This window comes from Hyla sarda, chromosome 2 (assembly GCF_029499605.1).
Source record: "Hyla sarda isolate aHylSar1 chromosome 2, aHylSar1.hap1, whole genome shotgun sequence".
Taxonomy (NCBI): Eukaryota; Metazoa; Chordata; class Amphibia; order Anura; family Hylidae; genus Hyla; species Hyla sarda.
Window position 1 is genome coordinate 304,306,428 of NC_079190.1, and position 12,211 is coordinate 304,318,638.

A 12,211-nucleotide genomic window follows, 5' to 3' on the forward strand; every position below is an offset into this window, starting at 1 on the left:
TCCAGGGAAGACCTTCGTTTCTCCACGCCAGCGTCTCGGTATTCTCAAATGGGGACACTTCTCCCACCTCGCAGGCCATGCGGGCATCAAAAAATCCTTGCAACTCATCTCTCGATTTTATTGGTGGCCGACTCTGGAGACTGATGATGATGATTTCGTGCGGGCCTGTACTGTCTGTGCCCGGGATAAGACTCCTCGCCAGAAGCCTGCTGGTCTCCTTCATCCTCTGCCTGTTCCTGAACAGCCTTGGTCACAGATTGGTATGGACTTTATTACGGACTTGCCCTCATCCCGTGGCAACACAGTTGTTTGGGTGGTCGTTGATCAATTTTCCAAGATGGCACATTTTATTCCTCTTCCTGGTCTTCCTTCAGCGCCTCAGTTGGCAAAGCAATTTTTTGTACACATTTTTCGCCTTCACGGTTTGCCCACGCATAGCGTCTCGGATAGAGGCGTCCAATTCGTGTCTAAATTCTGGAGGGCCCTCTGTAAACAGCTCAAGATCAAATTAAACTTCTCTTCTTCTTATCATCCCCAATCCAATGGGCAAGTAGAAAGAATTAATCAGGTCCTGGGTGACTATTTACGGCATTTTGTTTCCTCCCGCCAGGATGACTGGGCAGATCTTCTACCATGGGCCGAATTCTCATACAACTTCAGAGTCTCCGAATCTTCTGCTAAATCCCCATTTTTCGTGGTGTACGGCCATCACCCTCTTCCTCCCCTCCCTACTCCCTTGCCCTCTGGTTTGCCCGCTGTGGATGAAGTGACTCGTGATCTTTCCACCATATGGAAAGAAACCCAAAATTCTCTTTTACAGGCTTCATCCCGGATGAAAAAATTTGCTGATAAAAAAAGAAGAACTCCCCCCATTTTTGCTCCCGGAGACAAGGTATGGCTCTCCGCTAAATATGTCCGCTTTCGTGTCCCCAGTTACAAACTGGGACCACGCTATCTTGGTCCTTTCAAAATCTTGTGCCAGATTAACCCTGTCTCTTACAAACTCCTTCTTCCTCCTTCTCTCCGTATTCCCAATGCCTTCTATGTCTCTCTCCTTAAACCACTCATCCTTAACCGCTTCTCTCCCAAAGTTGTTTCTCCCACTCCTGTTTCCGGTTCGTCTGACGTCTTCTCTGTGAAGGAGATTCTGGCCTCCAAGACTGTCAGAGGTAAAAGATTTTTTTGGGTGGATTGGGAAAACTGTGGCCCAGAGGAGAGATCCTGGGAACCTGAGGACAACATCCTAGTCAAAAGTCTTATCCTCAGGTTCTCAGGCTCCAAGAAGAGGGGGAGACCCAAGGGGGGGGGTACTGTTACACCGAGCGCTCGGATCCCCGCTCCTCCCCGGAGCGCTCGCAGCATCCTCTCATTCGCAGCGCCCCGGTCAGACCTGCTGACCGTGTGCGCTGCAATATCACTCCCAGCCGGGATGCGATTCGCGACGCAGGAGGCGCCCGCTCGCGATGCGCATCCCGGCTCCCGTACCTGACCCGTTCCCCGTCTGTCTTGTCCCGGCGTGCGCGGCCCCGCTCCTTAGGGCGCGCGCGCGCCGGGTCTCTGCAATTTAAAGGGCCACTGCGCCACTGATTGGCGCAGGAGGGCTAATCAGTATGTTCACCTGTGCACTCCCTACTTATACCTCACTTCCCCTGCACTCCCTCGCCGGATATTGTTGCCATTGTGCCTTGCTGCCTGCCCTGACCTTCTGCTACGTCCGACCTTGCTCTTGTCTACTCCCTTGTACCGCGCTTATCTTCAGCCGTCAGAGAGGTTGAGCCGTTGCTGGTGGATACGACCTGGTTGCTACCGCCGCTGCAAGACCATCCCGCTTTGCGGCGGGCTCTGGTGAATACCAGTAGCAACTTAGAACCGGTCCACCAACACGGTCCACGCCAATCCCTCTCTGGCACAGAGGATCCACCTCCAGCCAGCCGAATCGGGACATTGCTCTTTTAACATCATTTGTCAGCCATGTAGGATTTAGTTTTAATCGTTTATATTTGTTCCCCTTTGGTATATATTTAGCTGTATAGTTATTTAGAGTTGATTTAAAGATGTCCCATTTCCCTTCTGTATCAGTATTTGCCAACACCGCCCCCCAGTCTATGTCCTGTAGTGCACCCCTCAGCCCAGGGAAGTTTGCCTTTTTAAAGTTATATGTTTTTGCCTTCCCCGCCTGTCTTTGTTTTCTACATTTTAAGTCAAAAGTAACTATATTGTGGTCGCTATTACCAAGGTTTTCCCTCACAGTTACATTACCAACCAGCTCTGCGTTGTTGGAAATGATCAGATCCAACAAGGCATTACTTCTTGTTGGGTCCTCCACAAACTGGCCTATTAAATTATCCTGCAATAAATTTAGGAATTGTCGCCCCTTTGTAGTTTTAGCCAACCCCGGACCCCAATCTATATCTGGATAGTTAAAATCTCCCATTATTACCACTGTACCTGCCCGGACGGAACCGCTCTATTTGTTTATGCAGCCGACCTATATTAGGTGGTCTGTAGATTACACCAAGTATTATTTTTTCAGAATTTCCCTCCTTTTGTATTTCTACCCACAATGATTCCACATCCTCAGAATCATCACACACTATGGCATCGTTCACACTGACTTTCATACCACTTCTTACATACGGACAGACTCCACCACCTTTTCTGTTCACTCTATCTTTGCGAAACAATTTAAACCCCTGCAGATTGACAGCCCAGTCATGCGAGGAGTCCAGCCATGTCTCAGTGACCCCAATCATATCAATATACCTCCAGTATCAAGGCCTCAAGCCTGGTTGAAAATATATGGTTCAAAACGATTAGATATGTGTAAATTCACATGTTGCAGCATTACTGCAGTTGAGGGGCATAGAGTAGTAGTATTAGAGAGTGGAGCAACCAAGGGCATAAAATTGCTTGCACCCTGTAAAGCTACAGATGTAATCGGACTAGCAACATTTGTTTGTAATTTTGAATCCGTAAAACACATAGCGAGAGATGTATCATTTTTTTGTACGGATTCGATTCATTTAAATGTAGGAGAATGAGATAATACCTTATTAGTTTTATTTTTGTTATTATTGTATTTTATTGCTATATAATAGTTTTTGCACATTATTTAAAATATATATACAAAAAAAATCTTTTTGATGTATGGTATATGGATTTCTATAAAATGTTTTTTCTTTTCTTTTTGACATATATGTTTTTAAATTTCATTCATTTTTTATATATATGTTTTAATGCAATTTTTGTTTTGCTTGTGTGTTTGCATTTTTATCCGATTTTTTTATATATATATTCTCCATGCAGTTCTTTTTATGTCTGTTTATGCAAGGGTTAAACTGACTCTGTATAAATACCATGCATATCTGCTGTTCCCAATATGCCTGATGAAGCGGTCTTGACCGCGAAACGCGTTGCATTGTGGGTAAAATTAACTGATTGCTCTTCGCAAGTTCTTGGCGCCTGTTTAATCCTGTGGTTCACCTTGGAGAAATTCTGTGAATACAGAGGAAATGCTTTACTTTTTAGATTTCTCTTATGTCATGACCACAGTGCTCTCTGCTGACCTCTGCTGTTCATTTTAGGAACTGTCCAGAGCAGAATATGTTTTCTATGGGGATTTTCTCCTGCTCTGCACAGTTCCTAAAATGGACAGTTGAGGTCAGTAGATAGCATTGTGGTCATGACATCAGAGAAATCTATAAAGTAAAGCATTTCCTCTATAGTATATAGCCCCTAAAAAGTACTGGAAGGATTAAGATTTTTTAATAGAAGTAATTACAAATCTGTTTAACTTCCTAGCACCAGTTGATTTAAAAAAAAATAAGTTTTCCACGGGAGTACCCTATTAAAAAGCTTTAGAGAAAAATATAGATTATTTAAAAAACTGATAAAAGCCACAAAAATCGAGACAGAAAGACTCATTGCCAAAGAGAGTAAAACATACCCCAGAATGTTCTTTATATAAATAGCTAAAAGGTCAAAAATGAAAGAAATTATAGACTGGGATCAGGAAAAAGCAAATATATTAAACAAATTCTTCTCCACTGTATTCACTGAGGAAATTAAAATGCCAGGTGAAATACAGCAAGATAAGGTAAAATCCCCTGTACAGGTCACCTGTTTAACCCAGGAAGAAGTACAATGCCGCATACAAATAATCAAAATAGACAAATCACCAGGCCCAAATGGCATTCATCCCCGTGTTCTAACGAATTTAAGTAATGTAATAGACACACCCCTATTTTTTTATATTCAAGGACTCTATAGTGACATGGAAGGTTCCCCAGGACTGGCGCATAGCAAATGTAGTGCCAATATTTAAAAAGAGGTCAAAAGGTGACCCCGGGAATTATAGATCTGTTAGTTTAACCTCCATTGTAAGTAAATTGTTTGATGGTTTTCTAAGAGATGCTATTTTGGAGTATCTTGATAAAAATAAATGTCTGACTCCATATCAGCATGGCTTTATAAGGAATCGGTCCTGTCAATCTGATCAGCTTTTATGAGGAGGTGAGCTCCAGACTGGACCAGGGGGAATCACTGGATATTGTATATCTGGATTTTTCCAAGCATTTGATATGGTGCCACATAAAAGATTGGTACATAAAATGAGAAGGATTGGGCTGGGGGAGAATGTGTGTATGTGGGTAAGTAACTGGCTCAGTGATAGCAAACAGAGGGTGGTTATTAATGGTACTTATTCTGATTGAGTGACTGTTACTAGTGGGGTACCACAGGGGTCAGTCTTGGGTCCTTTTCTATTTAATATATTCATTAATGATCTTGTAGAGGGGTTGAATAGTAAAGTAGCAATCTTTGCAGATGATACTAAACTCTGTAAAGCGGTAAACACTATAGAGGACAGTGCACTGTTACAAATGGATCTGGATAGGTTGGAGGTTTGGGCTGGGAAGTGACAGATGAGGTTTAACACTGATAAATGTAAGGTACTGCACATGGGGAGGAAAAATCCGGGCTGGGATTATGTATTAAATGGGAGAACATTTGGGACGACTGATGTGGAAAAGGACTTAGGGGTCTTAGTTAACAGTAAATTTAGCTGTAGTGACCAGTGTCGGGCAGCTGCTGCCAAGGCAAATAAAATCATGGGGTGCATCAATAGGGGCATAGATGCCCACGACAAGGAAATAATTCTACCACTGTACGTACAAATCATTAGTCAGACCACACATAGAATACTGTGAACAGTACTGGGCACCAGTGTACAAGAAAGATATAGTGGAGCTGGAGAGGGTTCAAATACGGGCAACCAGGGTAATACGGAGAATGGGAGGACTACAGTTCCCAGAAAGATTATCAGAATTGGGGTTATTTAGTTTAGAAAAAAGAAGGCTTAGGGGTGACCTAATAACTATGTATAAATATATCAGGGGGCCGTACAGAGATCTCTCCCATGATCTATTTATACCCAGGACTGTATCTATAGCAAGGGGAAAGACTGTTTCTACACCAGCACAGACGGGGGGGGGGGGGGGGGGGGGGGTTCTTTAATGTAAGAGCAGTGAGACTGTGGTCATGGTGAACTCTGTAAAAGAGTTCAAAAAGGGGTCTGGATGCATTTTTGGAGAGTAATAACATTCCTGGTTATGGATACTAGATTTATAGGGACAGAAGGTTGATCCAGGGATTTATTCTGACTGCCATATTTGGAGTCGGGAAGGAACTTTTACCTCTAGTATGAGGGTTTTTTGCCTTCCTCTGGATCAACTCAGTAGGGACTCATTAGACTCTGGTCTTTTTTCAACCTTATGAACTATGTTACTATATTTTGCAAATAAATTCTTTAAAAATCAGACAATGTGATTTTATGGATTTTTTTTCTCATTCTGTCTCTCATAGTTGAGGTATGCAGTGGTCCCTCAACATATTATATTAATTGGTTCCAGGAGAACCATCATATGTTGAAACCATCATATGTCGAGTACATATGTCTATGTAAAAATGGTAATTGGTTCTGGGGCCTCGGAACCATTGTATGTTGAATACATATCTCTATGGGAAACTGCTAATTGGTTGTGGGATGACCATTGTATGTGGAGTGTATGGGGAGTGTTTAACAAACCAGGGTGCCTCCAGCTGTTGCACAACTACAACTCCCAGCATGCATGTACAGCCATTGACTGTCTGGGCATGCTGGGAGTTATAGTTTTGCAACAGCTGGAGGCACACTGATAGGGAAACATTGATGTATGGGGTGTATAGTGTGTATATGTATTGTATGTGATGTGTGACATCGCATACAGTACTGTACAGTTCTTTAAATACCTTCAGGGGGACAGAATGTCCTCCATTACGATCCTGCCGACTACAGCTCCATAGGAAAGAAAGGGGAAGGCAGCCAGCAGCTCATTGGATGCCTGCAGCAAGATGCTGCAGGCTATTGGCTATGGCTGCACTGGGGGGGCGGGGTACTGGAGTAATTGTTATTGTGGCTAACAATAATCCCTGGCTTAGTTATGGATTTTGTATATAAGATGGCCCCCTATTTTTTACATCACTGCGCCCCCACCCCACATCCTGATACTGTAATTTTATATTCCCCACTGGGAGCCGTGATTGGCCGGTTGGTCTTGAGGAATCAGGAGTCCCGGTGGGGAATATGAAATCCTGATCTGCAAAGCCAGTTTTGTAAGTCAGGTCCAGGCTGGTGTAGATTTGCAGTGTTTTAGAGGGGCTTGTGACTTTCTGTTCCACCATCGCCCTTGATAAATCTGTGTTAAAGTGAAAACTGAAATTTCCTTTGGAAAGGCTGTTTTATTAGTTTTAGTGTATAGACAAAAGTCACAAACAATTGCTTAGGCACACATGTAACTTTTCATTTGCCAAATAAAAGCAAAAAAAAAAGGCTTTAAATGCAATGCTAAATCTTCCCTTATATCCATAACCACCACTCTGTCCAGGCTTCCAGGCTTTGGCCTCTTCATAAAAGCAAATTAGATTGATATGACAACTTCTGTCTATAGTAAAACCATGCTGGCTGTTACTTCTAATATTATTAACCCCTACATAATTTTCTGTCAATAGCTTACTGGTCTAAAGTTACCTGAGTTGGCCTTGTGGCCTTTTTGAAGATGAACTGAAATGACTGAACTAAGTTCTTTAAAAACTCTTGATGCAATCCATCTGGTCCTGAAGCTTTGCTTGCATTCATTTTATTAAATTTACCTTTGATCATATGTACATTCAGCTAGTTTAGTACATTACATGATGTATTACCTACATTAGCGCCTCCATCTTCTTTTGTACATACAGAGCTAAAAAAAAAAAAAAAACATTCAGTAGCTCTGCCTCCTCTTGATCCCCAGTGACCACCTGCCCATGCTCTGACTTTTTTTTTTTTGCATAATAGAATGTTTGAAAAGGATTTGGGATTTGTTTTGCATTGTTTTAAGCACCTGCCTTTCATTGTAAATTTTACTTATTTTGTTACATTTTTTAAAGATTTTAATAATGGGGCACTTCACCGTTTGCAAACTTATCTCCTATCCAGATATATGACTGAACATAGAGGCTCTGACCACTGGGACCCCAGTACTTGTTTACAAAACAGTGAAAATTAAGTGAAAAAGATACAGGGACTTTTAACTCCTGCTTTTTAGCTCCCCTAAGGCCACAAGCCACTTAAACAGCAAGCCCAAAAGAGAAAACCAATTAGACAACAATGAAAATAATCCAATTAGACAACAAAATAGGTTTGTACAGGGAAAACCAAAGTTGATGGTCAGCTAATATTTTATGCAACCTGTGAGGCTTTCTTTTAGTGGCAGGAAGCAGATTGTGCATTCACCTATGCTCACAAGCGAGGGTACAAAACTGAATGACATATTGGTCCAAAGTAGAGTTATCCTGACATAACAAAAACAATGAAGAAATTGCTAAGGAAGAGGATTCTTTTAAATGTTTATAGAAACAAACAGACTGAGATGGGATATTGCCAGGTCTTTCCATTCCCAGAGAGGAGATTCCCATGTTAGAGACTCAGTATACAGTAAAGAGATGATATAAGCCACCTTTACTATGTCCAAAGTAAAGAAGTATATTTGAACTTCAAAATTGATGATGCACTGGTTAAGGAACCTCCAATGGGTTATGCTTCCCATCAAAGCACAGAGGTATAGATAGGCTTAGGCCTGAAATGCCAGGAATCAGTTGCAAAGACTTGAATTGGTAGACATACATATGCAACAGGAGAAGAAGTGAGATCCAAACGTGCAGATACAGTGTCTCAGATAAGTGAATAAACCCCTGACAATTTTGTAATTATTTTATGTTTTTCTGTTTCATACAATGTTTATTGTTGTGACCTATCAAAATAACTTAACACACAGCCATTATTGTCTACACCTTGGTAACAAAAGTAAGTTCACCCCTAAGTAGAATTGTCCAAATATGGCACAATTAGCCATTCCACCCCCGGTGTCATATGATTTGTTAGTGTTACAAGGTCTCAGGTGTTAATGGGGAACAGGTGTCTTAAAATTAGTGTTATCACTCGCATAATCGACTAAAGAAGTTGAGTGCACTTGTTCAGCGTCATATTCAGATAGAAATAGTTGTATGAGTGTTTCCAACATTGCTGCAGTGGTTGGAGGGATAGGGTCAGCTTTTCAGTGCTCAGACCAAATTCCACACACTGCATCAAATTGGTCTGCATTACTGTCTGCCAAGCAGGTAGCTTCATATAAAAAAGAAGTGCAAGAAAGCCTGCAAACAGGTTGATGAAGACAAGTTGACTTAGGACATGGATGCTGTTATCATGTCCTGTGCTCCGATTAAACAAAGATAAACTTATTTGGTTTAGATAATGTCAAGTGTGTGTGTGGTAGCAACCAGGTATGGAGTACAAAGACAATTGTATCTTGCCTACAGTCATGCCTGGTAGTGGCAGTGTCATAATCTGTGGCTACATGAGTACGGCTTGTATAGGGGGGCTGCCTTTCATTGAAGGAACAATAAATGCAAACATGTACTGTGATATACTGAAACAGAGCATTATCCCCTTTCTTTCGGAAAGGAGGCCGCAGGGCAGTATTCCAACATGATTCTGACCTCAAACAAACCTTCAAGACCCCCACTGCCTTGCTAAAGAAGCTGATGGACTGATTAAGCATGTTTCCAGACCTAAAGCCAATTGAGCATATGTAGGGCATCCTCAAATGGAAAGTGGGGAAGTGCAAGGTCTCAAACATCCACCAGATCCATGATGTTATCAGGGAGGAGTAAAAAAGGACTCCAGTGGCAGCCTGTGAAGCTCTGGTGCATGGAAGTGTGGACTTTCCCATAGGTGATATATAGGTCTCTAGCCAGAAACGGCAGGCATATAGATGGACAGTAATGCTGGCAGAGTTATTTAAAAAAAATAAGACTGACGAAGTTCACGAGTCTTATGAGGCAACAGATAATAGAAGAAATACAAGCTAGATGGGGAACAGAAATAGCTAAAGCCGGAAACCATAAAGACATAGGCAAGAATAATTGGGGAAGGGTTCTAAAGAAGCCTGCAGCATATAGGCATTGGCTTAATTAAAGAGCAATATGTGCATTCTGACACTTTAAGATGCTGGGAACTGGTGCATGCTTGCAACCCACAACAGAGTGGTGGTGCAGTCAAGCAGCATCTGATAAAGTAGTACCCCTTTTTTTTTTTTACCAGTGTAGTACCCCTTTAAGGACACAGCTCATTTTAACTATAGCCCCTTAAGGACACAACCAATTTTACTTTTGCATTAAAAAAATTTCCTCCGTGCCTTTTAAAAATCCTAACTATTTTAATATTCCATCCACAGACCCATATCAGGGCTTGTTTTTGTGTGACCAATGTTCCTTTGTAATAACATCACTCATTTTACCTTAAAAGGTATGGCGCAACCCAAAAAACATTTGTGTGGGGAAATGAAAAGAAAACCGCCATTTAGCAAATTTTGGAAGGTTTTTTTTCACGCTGCACAATTTACGCAGTGCAATTTACAGTAAAATGACATGTTTTCTTTATTCCTTGGGTCAAAACAATTAAAATGATACCTTTAGAAAATGTTCTATTATTGTACTGCTTTAAAAAAAAAACATAATTTAATTTTTTTTACAATATAAGTATGTTTAAAATTGCCCCATTTTGACCACCTTAAAATTTTTACATATATGGGGCTGTATGAAGGCTCATTCTTTGCGCTGTGGTCTGTAGTATCGGTAGCACATTTGCGTATATGTGACTTTTTAATCGCTTTGTATTAATTTTTTTGGAATATGATGGCACAAAAAAGCAACAATTTTACCTTTTTTTCTTTATGTTTATGCTGTTCATTAACATTGTATTTTGATAGTTTACGCTTTTTGGAATAACATTTTTAATTGGGGGGAGTGTTTTTTTTACATTTTTGAAAACTTTTTTTTGACAATTTTTATGTCCCCATAGGGGACTATCTATAGCAATCATTAGATTGCTAATACTGTTCAGTGTAATGCATAGGCATAGCATTAATCAGTATTAACCCCTTAAGGACTCAGCATTTTTTAGTTTTTCCTCCTACCTTTTAAAAATCATAACCCTTTCAATTTTCCACCTAAAAATCCATATTATGGCTTATTTTTTGCGCCGCCAATTCTACTTTGCAGTGACATTAGTCATTTTACCCCAAAATCCACGGCGAAATGGGAAAAAAAAATCATTGTGCGACAAAATTGAAGAAAAAAACACAATTTTTTTTTACTTTTGGGGGCTTCAGTTTCTATGCAGTGCATTTTTGGGTTAAAATGACACCTTATCATGATACCTTATTCTGTAGGTCCATATGGTTAAAATGATACCCTACTTATATAGGTTTGATTTTGTCGTACATCTGGCAAAAACTACATACAGGAAAATTTATAAGTTTAAAAATGTCCTCTTCTGACCCCTATAGCTTTTTTATTTTTCGCTTATGGGGATATATGAGGGCTCCTTTTTTGCGCCGTGATCTGAACTTTTTAACTGTTCCATTTTTGTTTTGATCAGACTTTTTGATCGCTTTTTATAACATTTTTAATGGTATAAAAACTGACCAAAAATACGCTATTTTGGACTTTGGAATTTTTTTACATGTATTGACCGTGCGATTTAATTAATTATATATTTTTATAGTTTGGACATTTACGCATGCGGCGATACCACATATGTTTATATTTATTTACATAGTTGTTTTTTTTTAATGGGCAAAGGGGGGGGGGATTCAGACTTTTATTAGGGAAGGGGTTAAATCACATTTATTAACACTTTTTTTTTCACTTTTTTTGTGCACTGTCATAGCAGCCATAGGGGGTTATAACATTGCATACACTGACTTCCTACACTGATCACTGCCATGCATTAACATGGCACTGATCAGTCTTATCGCCGCTCAACTGCTCCTGCCTGGATCTCAGGCACGGAGAAGTCATTCAGCAATCGGACACACCAGAGGCAGGCAGGGATCCTCCTGGTGTCCTGCAAGCTCTTGGGGACGCAGCAATTTCACCGCGGCGGTCCCGAACAACCGACTGAGCTGCTGGGATGCTTTCGGTTTCACTTCAGATGCGGCGGTCATCTTTGATCGTCGCGTCTGAAGAGTAGCCACGGGTCCCTGCAGACATAACTCTTTTATTTTTCCCTCCACAGACCCATATGATGGCTTGTTTTTGTGCAACTAATAGTACTTTGTAATGACACCTATTTTTTTATTGTAAAATGTATGTCAAAACTAAAAAAATATTATTTATAGTGGGAAATTGAAAAGAAAAACGCAATTTTACAACTTCTTTTTTTTTGGGGTGGGGGGGTTCTTGCAGTGCACTTTACTGTAAAACTGACATGTTTTCTTTATTCTTTGGATCACTACAATTAAAATGAAACACTTCTCTAATATTGTACTACTTATAGTAAAACTAAAACTTTTTTTTAACAAAAAATTTGTATATTTAAAATTGCCCTATTCTAACCGCCTATAGCTTTCTCATTTATCCGTATATAGGGATGAGGGATAATTTTTTGCACCATGAACTAGTTATCAGTATCATGTTTGCATCTGTTTGACTTTTTGATTACTCATTATTCTTTTTTTCTGGGATGTGATGTGACCTGACTGAATACCAGCAATTTTGGACATTGGTATTTATTTATTTTTAGTTTTTTATATGTTTACACCACATTTTTTTTATCTGAAAAGATGGAACTATT

General features: G+C 40.4%; 1 protein-coding gene across 5 annotated transcripts in view; it reads left to right on the forward strand.

Annotated features, from left to right (window-relative positions):
• Positions 1-12,211, forward strand: part of KIF21B (kinesin family member 21B) — a 768,527-nt gene that overhangs the window by 511,308 nt on the left and 245,008 nt on the right. The window lies entirely within an intron of this gene.